The sequence below is a fragment of the Aphis gossypii genome, unplaced genomic scaffold (genome assembly GCF_020184175.1).
Source record: "Aphis gossypii isolate Hap1 unplaced genomic scaffold, ASM2018417v2 Contig00369, whole genome shotgun sequence".
NCBI lineage: Eukaryota > Metazoa > Arthropoda > Insecta > Hemiptera > Aphididae > Aphis > Aphis gossypii.
The window spans coordinates 45,192-58,738 of NW_026083082.1; the positions used below are offsets into that span (position 1 = coordinate 45,192).

At 28.3% G+C, this 13,547-nt stretch overlaps 1 pseudogene; it reads right to left on the reverse strand.

The window, feature by feature from the left end:
* Positions 1–228: 228 nt before the first annotated feature.
* Positions 229–6,200, reverse strand: LOC114126298 (uncharacterized; annotated as a pseudogene).
* Between the last annotated feature and the right edge of the window lie 7,347 nt (positions 6,201–13,547).

Sequence of the window (13,547 nt, forward strand, 5' to 3'; positions counted from 1 at the left end):
TTTACACTACTACTTCTGTAACTGGTGAATTTATAGGATATTGTGCATTGCCAAAAAGAATAAATCTTTTTCTTTTTAAAATTAATTCTTTATTAATCTGTGTATTAGTTTTAATTTGTATAGGTACTTGTTATACTTATAATATAATATTATCTGTAGATGGTCATACTGCCTATTTTTCAATAAAAAAAATAATAATAATAATAATAGGTAATATTAATTTTGGATAAAATATTTGTTAAACTTTAATAATAATGACATTTCAAAATTAGCATCAGACATGGAGCCCCTTTTTCTACTAAAAAGATGTCCGCCTGGCTAAACAGACGTTCAACATGAGCTGATGACGGTACACGAATGGATCATAGCAGGAAAAATTCCTTACTGTCCATGACGTCATTATACTGTTTATCACTATTTGTTTTTGTTATCAAATATCTAATATCAGATAAATATAAGTATTTGATAATATTTATTTAATAATTAAAACTTTCTACAATAATAATACTAAAATATTATATACTAATTATAAGTTTTTTAAAAGAAGTTTTTTACATAAAGCTGGTTGAATATATGAATCGTCTATGAAAAAAATAATAATAAAATCAAAATACTTGGAAAGCATACACGATTATAAATTTACAATTTACAAAGTAACCATTTTTTAAGTTAAAATAATTAAAAAATTCGTTAAGACGTGCAAATATGAGTTTAGTTTTTAAAAAAAATTCTTAAAAATATTTTAACCAACAAATTGATGATTCAATTAATTTATTTGCTTCGAACAAAAGACGATTGTCATTACTTTTTGAATAAAATAATAAAATATTAAGTAATATGTAAATTCAATCAAATAAAGTTGTTTTTCGTTAAAACTTTATGTTTTTTCTTATAAATATTAGAAACTAATAGTGTAATTTTATATTAACTTAAATTAGTTTTGATTTTAAAAAAATATTAATGTTACTATTACAAAGTATGAGTAGATGAAAGATGTAGCGGTAAATATTCCCATAAGTATTTAGGTACTTGAAATTTCCTCCCCCCTGAGCTACATTTCTGTAGCATCCCTGATTATATACTATACTAAACGATTTTCTTAAAGATGTTGGATAGATTTTTCGAAATATTGTCTTGAAAAAAATCTGACATTAGACAAAGGAATTTTATATTCAAATTAAATGGAAAATGAGGAAAATGTCCTACTTAAAAAATAGTCGGGAGTGGAAATCATTCATTTACTGTATGAAATACAAACAGTTATTTGAATTTCAACAAAGTAAATGATAATAATAATATCTTACTTTTTATTCAAATAATATCAAATTTTATCAAAATTTAAACTTTAATCACTTGGAAGTTGTCACAACAATGTGTTTTTGATATTTATTAATAGCAATTAGACAAAATTAGATATAAAAAAAAAAAAATGTTTGTTCCCATAAGAGCTTAAAATAAGTTTAAATATCTTGAGATTGCATTGAGTATAGAAAATGATAATTTAAGTACCTAGTTTCAAGTTCCTATAGTTAATACTTTGTGAACAAAAAAAAAACAAATATTGTTTTATGAATAAATATTAAATATACATTACATAAAAATTTAAAAGTTCATAAACAATTCTTGTGGGATTTACTTTTAATTTTTGTTTACAAAAACAACAACAATCACAATTTTGATCAAATAACAAATCTTTAATTTTATTTTTATACACAATTTTAAACTATACTAACAAGTAACAATTTTTTGTTTTATTTCAGTATAAATAAATACCTATTAAAAATAATATTCAAAATTAATATTTTATATAAGAATGATCAAACGCTGGAGTTGAATTGACATTTAAAGTGTTTTTTGAACTGTTTTTTAAAGATTGTCTTATATGTTTAGCTTCAGTAGATGATAGAGCAGGTTGATGGTTTTTCACTTTTTGTTTTGCCCAAAAGCGTGTCTGTGGTTCAATTTTTCTTTTTGATGTTTCATCGATTGGTTTTTTAAATCTTGAGCCCCTGGATAGTGTTGAAATTATTTTATCACATTGCTTTATGATTAAGTCTTGATCATCTTCATTTAAATCTGAACAATTATACATACCACACATAATTTCCATTTTATTTTTAATCTCACAATTCTTTTTATTGATTTTCTCAGTATCTGTTTGAGTGAAACCATTATCAATTACCAAATCACGTGACAGTGGAACAATGGTATTGTCATTATGAGCTGGAATCTTTAATTCTGTTTTAATACATGCATGTATATGTTTGCATATATTCAAATAAATAATATTATTCACACATGAACATTTGTAGGAATGTACACAAATCTGAAATTCTTTACACTGCAAAGCACAGCCATCAAAAGATTGAAATTTTTCAACTTTATATTGAACATTTATATCATTTTCAGAAATCACCAACCAGTAGTCATTAACTTTAGTAATCATATCTTGAGATATTTGTTTACTTTTACTATGAGCTGCATTAATTTGTATTATTTTTGATGTTCTCTTCTCTTTTGAAATCTTAATTACTCTTTCAAAACTTTTATCACGAACAAGTGACATTAAAGCATTAATTGCCATGTCCAAACGTTTACAATGCTCCCTTCAAGGTAACAGTATTTAATGTTTTTGTGCAATGATTCCAAATACATATTGGTGTTTATCCCAACATGTTTTCTATTAAACATTGCCCATTTTTCTACTCGTGTTGAATAACATTTTTCAAAATATTTTCCAAAGTCTACTGTGTCTGGATCTTTTAAAAGATCATTTAGAACTTGTTCAATTTCAACAAAAAATGAACTTTCATCTACTTCAAACATAAGTGACTTTAATGTTTTAAAAACAATATTTTTTTTTTCATTACCATTAATTTTGTTTAAATTTTTTACCCAATTTCTTAGTACGTGCCACGTACATAAAAGTTGTTTATCTGTAAATCCCATTACAGAACACCAAGCGTTATAAAAGGCAGGCTCATCATCAGACATGAAAATAAAAGAATTAATGGTGCCAATAGTATTTTTAATGCATTGAAAATAATGCTTATAAGTATTAGTATCAGATCTATTAGAAAAGCAAAAGGCAACTGGGTACCCGTTTCCATACTCATCTACTATAACAATTGTATACAATTGAAAATGATATCCGTTCAGCCCATGCGTACCATCAATACACACCTTATCATTGCCAAATTGTATAAACAATTCTGATTGTAATGGAGTCATTATAATTAAACAAAAATCATTAACTGTAAAATGAGGAACAGTACTATCTATACTCCCTTGAGGTTTATAGTACAAAACTGGATTTGAATTGCCTTTTTTCTTCATTTCTTCAACCCAAAGTCTAACATTAACTGCATCATTTTCATGCTTTTTTGTTGAATATGTGATGTTATAATCCCTTTTAATGTTATGCACATCTTTTTTTTCTAACAAATGGATTCGTTTTAAGTCTTCTTGAAGTGTTGATGCTCTTATGTCTTGTAATACTCTGTTGACAGGAACACCCATTGCCAATTTTCCTAAACATTAATTATTGTAATATCAGACTAAGTGGCTAATTATTTTAAATTATAAATCACTATAACCATAGTAATAGTAGTTAATTGTAATGTATGTAAGTATATATTATAAAAAATAAAAAAAAATGAAATAAAGGTACCTGCAATCATACTTCTATCTTCTGTAAACAATCTTTGTTTACCTATTTCCATATCATGCCAGATATGTGTGCTACAATATTGTACATTCACTTTTAAATTATTTACATGTACTTTTATACTTGATGGATATACAAAACCAGTTTTAATAGATCCACTGTTTTTAGAATTTTTACACCCCTGTAAACATACATAAATCATAAAAAGTACAAACATTCATTACTCATTTAATATTTTGCAAAATATTTTTTACTTTATTTAAAGTTCTAGGGACAAACGATCTATGACAAAAATAGTAAATATATTCTTTATTATGAGTTGTTTTTACAGCTGTATTTTTAACATATTGGCTGTTATCCTTTTCTTCTATAAATCTTTTCCATTTCTTAAAATCTGATAAATATTAAATATTAAACAATTTTACAGTTATACCTAATATTATATGATATTGTTTCTATTAAAGTAATTTATTTTACTATTAGTAATACAATCAGTGTTGGTGATGACAGTCAACAGACAAAAAAAGAATCTATATTATGCATAGTATCAAATGTAATCTAACTTTAAGTATTAGTTAATTTTATTTGTTTTACATAGAACAACAGTGAATATTTTATGTCTTTATACTTTATAGTTTGTATATTTATTGGTATTTCGTATTCATTATTTTTTCTTATTATTTTGTTATATTTTAACATTGCTGCGCGGAGTGGAGTGGTACGGGGTTACCCCGCAAAATGTTTGTCCACTACTCCGCTTGTCTAAATTTTTGAATAAGTATAACTCATAAACTACTCACCCTAAATTCGATTTTTATGTATCAAAATACTTAAAAAATTATTCTGCTTTGGAATATGAAATTAAAAATCTATGTTGTAATTCAAAAAAGTAAAAAACTTAAAAAATTATAAGGATAAAACATATTTAAAAATATAATTTTTTTATAAAAATGTTGTTTTTATAACAATTTGAAACTATGTAAAAAAATACATGAATACTTTTGAAAATAATGATTGTTTTTGATAAAAGAATCACCCTGTATATTAGATTTAACTAATACCAACTAGGAGGTACTTACTTAGAGATTAATTAGTAATTACATATTAAAATTTCTGATTTCAATTAATTAATTATATTATCAAGTTAATAAACTAACAAATTAATATTAATTTAAGTGTACTACCTATATAAATATTATAAACATTATTTTATATTATACATACTAAAATATACATAGTGTTATAAACTTATAAATAAAACATTACCTTCCATTGTATCAAAATTTAACACTTCCGATTTAATTTTTTTTTCATGATAAGATTTTAAATGTAAAATATATCCAGCCATGGTATAAAACGATTTCAGACAATGTTGAAATGAACATATTATGTTTAATTTACGAGTATTTTGTTGTAAGTGGCATTTAACGTGCTGGATTATTTTTTTTTTTATATTAAATGACATATTACAATTATTACAGGAGTACAGACTTTTAGGTTTTTGGAGAGAAATTAATTCTCTGTGTTTGGTACGTTTGTGTTTATAGTACCCAGATTCTGAGACATAATTTGCATCACAAATTTCACAACGATACATCATTATTATTTTAAACCCAAAAGAAAAACTTCAACCGTAAACTGTCCACAAAAAATGACTACAAGTTACGAGTTAACGACTGCTCTACTGCTACTTTACTGTTTACATAATACATAATACCACAGAATAGAATAATACCCAAAGGCTACATTTTTACTGTTCTATATTAAGAATAAATAACAAGACGCGAGGGACAGCGATGTCATGGTAGATATCTTGGTAGTTAGGTTTAAGGTTATAATATCTAAAATACATTACTTCCAATTATTATCAACAGTGATAAACAGTATAATGACGTCATGGACAGTAAGGAATTTTTCCTGCTATGATCCATTCGTGACGGTACTGCAGTATTGTACTCTATGTAAGCGTTTTTCAATAATGATGGTAGATCAGCAGGAGATTTTATGCTAGAGTTTAATAAATACTCAGATACTAATTTTTTTTGTGAATTATTATTCTGTGGTACTTGTGAGTTATCTTCAAAAACCAAAAAATCATCAACCTCGGTGTCTGTTTCAGTCAAAGGTTGTGAAGAACAACTTATACTATCTGTATCCTCACTACTCGCTTTTAAAATGTCAACCAGCTTTTCTTTAATACTTGCTTTTTCTTCTAAGCTGACCCAGTTTAATTTGAATTTAGGGATTAAAGCAGATGATATTTGACATGTAGTAGAAACCATGTACCTTTCAAACCTGTTACACAAAACATTATTATGTAAAATGTGTTAAAATAATTCTAAGTAGTTATAATGAACTTAAATTACCGTTTTTCTATTCTTTTATTTAAAGCATTTACTAATGGCTTACAGTGATTTAAACTTGACATGTTGTTTAATGATTTTTTAATGGCAGTTAATGTTGGAAGTAAATACTCTAGACACACATGTTTGTCCCCTTGTAATATGTCCAATTATTTAGCAATTGGCTGCATTACATGAAATATTTGAAACATGGTATAATATTAAATACTTTGATAGTACTAGATAAATTTAACTTTATTTGAATAAAAACAAGTATAAATATTATTAAAATACCTTGCAATACTCAATTAAAAATAAAGTCTCGCGTGGTCTAGATAATGACGGCAATGATGTTATGGAAAATACTTCATCTATTTTATTCAAATTATCTACAATGCATTTAATGGCGCCATAATATGAATTCCATCTGAAACATAATTTAGTATTAAAATGTTTACTAAACAGGCTAAGTAAACCTATACCTACAGCATCTATTTTATATTATATTAATTTACATAATATAGGTACTGTTTCGGCTGGTACGCCCAACAAAACTATTGCTAGGAAATTTCAAATTACCAACAGTATAGGATTAGAATATGGATTAAATTGACAAAGAATAGCGTATGACAAACAATTGAGACTAATATTGAGAATAAAATAAATTGAATAATACAAAACTAGGCCTTAACCTATGTTAGTACTAATATGGTCACAGGCGACCACTGTAAGTAAAATGTAATAATAAATAGACCAAATATGATCAGTAACAACAATAATTTAAATAATAATAACGGTCGCAAACGAAAACGAACACAAATCAACAATAAATAATAATGATAGTACGTACTATGTAGCTGTGTATGTCGTGGCGGAACAGCTGGACCACTTACGCAATACTACGTACCGACGTTGTAGTGATAGTTTGTCGCCGATGATAATAATTATGGCCAATAGTCCAAGCACTGCAATAATATTTGCGCACTTGGCGGACGAGCGATGATCGTATATTATAGTAAACTTTTGCACTGCGACGAGGGACGGGCGATGTATATCGACGTACGTACGGAGAGGTTTGCACAGACGCACAGTAATATTATGATGTTGCAAACAAAGCGGCAACGGACGACACGTACAGGTCGTCGCGGCTGCGTCTCAGGTACTGTGGAAGCGTATGCGGAGTCACCACCGCCGTGACCGGTCGGCCAACAGATAAGCTTATCGGGCCTTTGGTGGTGAACACTGCGTGCAAGTGTAAACGGTGATTGTGGCGTCAACAGGTACCATGTTATCTTACCTAGTAGCATTTGGAGTAATTAAATATCTGCCTAGTACATTTTTCATTTGATCTGCGCATTGTGACGATTGATTTTGTTTGTTAAACAAAGCCTGACATTTTCCAAATACACGTCTGCTGATTACTTTATAGGCATTATCTTTTTCAGCATCTTCTATGTCAACAGTAGCTATCAAATTTAAGGTATGCGCTGTACACCTTTGATGTTGAGGTAGTGTCAAATTATACAAATTACTTTTGTTCACTCCTTTTTCTACAGCATTTAAAATACAAATGGATGTCACTTCTTCTGCTTCTTCGTCTTCTTTGTCTTCTTGATCTTACATAAAAATATTTCATTAAATAATAAATTTACTTATTTACTTATCAAGTAGATATAATTGAATTTAGACTTTATGTTTTAAAACCTAAATGATTTATTTTATAAAAATTATATTAAATGCAATTATATTAAATTGTTGCGTGCCAGTATCAGATTTGAATCCAAATGGTTAATTTGAATGAAAGTTAAACTTAACAACGAAATATGTCTTTATTGCATATAAATAAAATACATGTAACAAACAAAATAAGTGGCTGAGTGTCGTGAAAGTGCTCAGTTGTTGATAGCTTTGGTACATCTCCGTTGCTGGTCTTCGAGCTCCCTTATATATTGTGGTGCGTCTCTTGTTTACGTCGAGTTGTCGCCTTCTGGGTGAAACCCGGTGTCCTTGTAGTTGTTGTTGCAAATTCGGACACGAATTTGAGAATGTGCAATAACATCTCAAATGCATCATTAGTACACTGTAATTATTGGTGCGCTTACTATCCCGACACGAGTCATGGTCATAGTAGCATCCGCATTACCCTTGACACGAGGCATGGTCATACTAACTTAGCCTTGTAATCTCGTAGATATCTTATAGATATCTCATACCCCATAACAACATATAGTGCACGAGAAACGTATACCCGTATCCTTTTTTTTGATGGGCGACCAAATTACGTTTCATGGTGAAAACTGACTGACACTGTTCGCAATTAAACATGATGTAAATTTTTAAGATAAAACGGATGAAAATAAAGTGTTTAAACACTTGAAAAAAATTACACTGAGAAAAATTGATAATACTGTTGTGTAAGGACTGTAAAAATACGGAGAGAGCAATGGCAAAGTAAACGCTATAGATGTCTAGATCAGACCGATTGTACATCGGTCGACAACGGAGCAAGTATCTTAGCATTTGCGGTGATAAAGACAAATTCAGCCAGGGCTAGGTAAAATATTAATTGGGTATTTACCATGATAATTGTGTACATCGCTATAGATTTTTAATTATTTTGGGTATCAATGTATTGGACTGAATTTCATTACCGATTATAGAAACTGAACTGCGCGTGTTGAGCACAATAGAACCAAAGACCGGCTGGGACAGGCCATTCTGTTAGCAATAGAACATTTTATATAACGCATACCGTGTCGTCAACAATACTAGTGTTGTTTACGTAGCATTTGACAAAAATTATGATTATTATATTATTTCGAGCTAACTTTTATAGAAGTCTCATAAAAATAGTTGTTATAATAATACCGACATATACCGCTTTGAGAATCGCTATACTCAAAGAATTATACAATTTTTTTGATTATATAGATATATTTATTGATAGGAAAGATTATTCAATTAAAATACATTAAGTAGATACGTAAGTATTAAAATAATAAAAACTAAATTTACAGAATTATTCACACTTATTTCGAAACTTAAATCTAATTCCTGTAGAATACTACTACTATTATTTACATCTATATTATAATCTGAATTCTTTCTATAATAAAATCTAGAGTATCACTCGGGAAGTCGTACCATATTAAAATCATAATTGCATTTACCCTACATTGTACTTTTAGACGCCGTCTATATTCTAGTGGCTCAATTTCCCCCAATCTCCTAAGCCAATACATAAATTGCATAAATATATAATATTGAGTATGGTTATATGTAATTCTCCTTGATAAACGAAATACATCTTCAAGTGACATCATAACCTATAATAATATTAACGAATTTTTATACCTAATTTTAATATTTTTTATCTGTATATATTATAAGCTTACTATACTCTCGTCTACGGAGATTGAAATATTGAGTTATCAGAATAATGATTAGATATTAGCATTCTTAACGCCTTATTTCTAGATTGATTTGCTGTGATAAAGTCCTTACACGTGATGCCCAATTCATCATTTTTTCGATAGACGTATGTCTCACCAAGTATTCTTGATAAATTACCCTTATAGTTCGCTCATTTATCGGTGCAATCACATGGTTTGTTTCAATCATCACACTATATAAAATAACAAATTAAAAAATAAATTATAAATAAAAATGATATAGCTTACTCTTCCTGAAAAACTTCGCCATGGATTGCGATGAGCTCAGCTCGTGAAAGTAGGATATCTTCCTCAAATTCTCGTTTCCATATTGGATTAAGAAAATAATAACAGATATATAAGAAAAATGAGTTAATCATTTTTTTATTTAAACTAACTGATAGAAATAAAGTGAAAAATGTAATACAAAAATACTTGTAAAGACTGTAGGTCTGTAGATAAAATAATAACGAGAAATAATAAATATAAAAAAATATTTTATGTAAACGTAATGTCAAATAAAATATTTGTTTCGCTATAAACGTATCTGAATAAATCTAATAGTATACTGTGTTGCGTTTTATAACACGTCTGGTTTAAAACTCATGTGATTTAAAAAATATATTCCACCTAAAGATTTATACACAATGGTTGCTCAGTAAAACCTTTGAAGAATGATGATGACATACTGAGAATTGTATGTTAGTCGGAGAAACATACGAAATTATTTTCAAATAATATTATTAAATGAAATTTACGGTGGTGGCTCGAATACATGTACAATAATATGGTGTCGGTCGCGTATATGGTGTATGTACAATAATATGGTGCGAGTACGGTAATATGATGTGTGTACGGTAAATGGTGAATGTACAATAATAAGGTGCATGTACATTAATACAATGGTACAATAATATGATAAGCGTAATTGATAACTTGATAACCACGGCGGCGGTGTAAAAATACGTCACACACGTAGTGAGTGGGTCTTCGGCAGGAGGCGGGGGTACATGATGGTCAGGGGGCAGCGGTGTAAAAATACGTCAGACACGTAGTGGATCGGGCGGTATGGGTCATGCGGAATATACGTCACACACCTAGTGGGCGGAGGGGTCTGCGGGATTAGTAAGGATCAGCGGATCAGCAAGGATCAGGGGGATATGTTTCAGAATCCCCCATTTTATACTACTTATGGGGTATTAATGGGTTAAAAAAACTTAAAAAAATTTGTGGAAAACATAAACTTGGAAGACCTGTAATGTTTGATAACGGTGATGACGATACTATTTATTTTAAAAATTTTAAAAGATCTCAACGAATACCTAAAGTAATTTATTCTGATTTTGAATGTCATTTATAACCTATAATAAACAACCAAGACATTAAAACTAATATATTGATAACTCATAAACATAAACCTATGAGTTATACATTTTATGTAAAAATATATTATGACATTATACCTAAATATTTAATAAAAAAATATAAAATTCCAACAAAACTTCATGTTTATAGAAACCGTAATGCAGCAAAACATTTCATAAAAACAATGATAGATATAGGTTCAAAAGTGTGTAATCTTTATAAGATAAATATACCCATGGACAAATTAACTGTTGATGAAGAGCATAAATTTCAAAATGCTAGATTATGTGAATGCTGCTTCAAATCATTTAAAAACGATAATTTATTTAAAGTAAGAGATTATAATCATTTTACAGGACGTTTTAGATCAGCTGTTTGTTTAAATTGTAATTTTGAATTAACTAATGTTTCATTTATTCCAATATACTTTCATAACTTAGTCTATGACAGTCATTTCATTGTTCGTGAACTTGGTTGTAATGAAAATGATATTCATGTAATACCTAATTCATCAGAAAAATATATATCATTTGGTAAAACTATTCAAGATAAATTCAATATAAAATGTATTGACACATTTCGTTTTATGTCAGAATCTCTTAGTTCACTAGCTGATAGTTTATCTGAAGACAAAACTAGATTTAGAGAAACATTAAAAATATTTTCTTTGTCAACATTAAATTTAGTTACACGAAAAGGAGTGTTTCCTTATGAATATATTGACCATCCTAATAAATTAAATGAAACTTGTTTACCACCAAAACAGTTTTTTTATAATTCATTAAACGATGAAGATATTAGTGATGAAGATTATGCGCATAATCATAAGGTTTGGAAAAAATTTAATATAAAAACATTAGGAGAATTTAGTGACTTATACTTAGCAACAGATGTATGTTTACTTTCTGATGTTTTTGAAAATTTTAGAGATCTTTGTTTACAAACACTTAAACTCGATGCTTCACATTTTATTACCGCTCCAGGATTTGCATTCGATTGTATGTTAAAACATACTAATGTTAAATTAGAACGGCTTAAACAGTATGATATTCAAATTTTTCTGGAGAACGGATCACGTGGTGGAATTTGTCATTCAGTTAAAAGACATGTAAAAGCTAACATTCCTAATATTCAAAATATTAATTATGATTCAAACAACCTGTAACGTGGTTAGCTTACTTGGACTGTGTAAATCTATATGGAAAATCAATGCTATCTGCTTTACCTCATAAAAATTTTGAATGGTTTAACGATTTGACAATAGATATAACACAAATTGAAGATGATGCTGAATATGGTTATATTTTAGAAGTAGATGTTATTTATCCAAAACAATTACATGACAATCATAATGATTTCCCATTTTTACCTGAGAATAAATGTCCTCCCAATTCAAAAGTAAAAAAACTATTAACAACATTAGAATCGAAATATAATTATGTAGTTCACTATATAAATTTGAAACAGGCCATCGTTAATGGATTAAAAGTGAAAAAAGTTCATAGGATTCTGCGTTTTTCACAATCTCGTTGGATGGGTCCATATATAAATGTATGTACAAATATGAGAGTTAAGTCAAGGAATGAGTTTGAGCGACAATTCTGAAAGCTGTTAGTAAATAGTGTCTATGGAAAATGTAAGAAAACGTATGTCAATGTTTCTAGTATCTAACGAAAAAAAAGCACATCGATTAAAGTCGAAAACAACATTTAAAGATCGAACTATATACACAAACAATTTAATGGCCATTCATATGAATAAGGAACAAATTAAATTTGATAAGCCTATTTATGTAGGATTTGCAATATTGGATATTTCAAAATCAATAATGTATGATTTTCATTATAATGTAATGAAAAATATGTATAGAAATAAAATTAACATTGTGTATTCAGATACTGATTCGTTAGTTTACGAAATAAGAACTTCTAACTTTTTCGATGACATAAAACGAAAATTATTTTCTTACTTTGATACTTCAAATTATCCGAAAAATCACTATTGTTCTAGTGATCGTAGAAAAAATCAACCAGGTTATTTTAAAGACGAATTAAAATCTGAAATCTTATAAGAATTTATTACTTTACGTCCTAAACTCTATGCATATAAAACAAATCAAAGTGCAGGTTGAATATTTTGATAGCTTCGGTGATTTACCTCCACCGATTGAAGTACAAAACTATTTTAAAGGAAACAAAATTAAATATAACTACACAAATTATCAAGATTTTAATTCATTTAATTGAGAACACTTATGTCTTAATATTTTACAATGCAAGAATCAGTTACTTTAAGTTTATCTGGTAATACAACCACATTATCTGTACATTATTGTCCACTAATTGATGTATATCACTCGGAAATATTTTTGTTAAATTTGCAAACATATAATACATTTGCAAACATAAACGAAACTAAAAACAACTTTGAAATATATTTAGAAAACCCCGATCGTTTACTAAATAATAATAAATTTCCAATCTGTTTTATCACGCTGAAAAAGGGGTGTTACGGTATTAAGGGCGGGTTGCATAAACGTTCTGTAACGACTTAAAGATCTGTAAGTGCGCTAATGGCTCTGTAAATTAAATTAGGTGTTGCTTGAACGCTCTGTAAATTATCGGCTACCGAACCTGTAAACTGCAGATCCGATTTGGGCTCTGTAACTAGTTACAGATCGGTTAAAATAATATAATATTATTATTATGATAAGATAAACGCGTTTTATTATCAATATTATCA